A 575-nucleotide genomic window follows, 5' to 3' on the forward strand; every position below is an offset into this window, starting at 1 on the left:
CGCCTCGTGGCCGCGACCACCGCAGCGCTACGGCCAGCCCAGGGCTCGGCGGGGAACCGGGGCCGCCCGAGCGCCGCGGGGGCTGCCGGGAGCGGCGCGCTGTTATTGTCCCGTAGCATGCAAATGAGGTGCGGTGGGCAGCCAATGGGAGGCTGCGCTCGGCCCACCCGCCGCGCACGCGCGCTGCCCCGGGGCGGGGCTGACCTCTCCTCACCGCTCGCTGGCTGCCGAGCGCCAGGCCCTCGGCTGTGCACGCGCGGGGGGAAGATGGCGGCCGCGGCCGGTGGGGAGCGGGGGTGGCGCGGCGAGGAGCGGCGGCTCTGACCGGGATCTCCTCAGCTCTACGGAGAGAGCTCGGAAGGCCTCCGCGGGGCGGCTCGGGAGTAGGCGGAGCCCCCCCTCCCCCTGCGCGGGGGTGGCGGCGGAGGGCGGCGGTGCCGGCCGCGAGGAGCCGGCGCTCGGGGTGTGAGGGCGGGAGCCGGCCGAGAGGGGCGAGGTGGGCGGGGGGAGGGCGAGGGGCCGGGCCGAGGAGGGACTGCCGGGCCGAGGTGTGGAGGGACCGAGCCGTTCGAGGG

Source organism: Tympanuchus pallidicinctus, unplaced genomic scaffold (genome assembly GCF_026119805.1).
Source record: "Tympanuchus pallidicinctus isolate F22 unplaced genomic scaffold, pur_lepc_1.0 scaffold28, whole genome shotgun sequence".
In the NCBI taxonomy this organism is placed as follows: domain Eukaryota; kingdom Metazoa; phylum Chordata; class Aves; order Galliformes; family Phasianidae; genus Tympanuchus; species Tympanuchus pallidicinctus.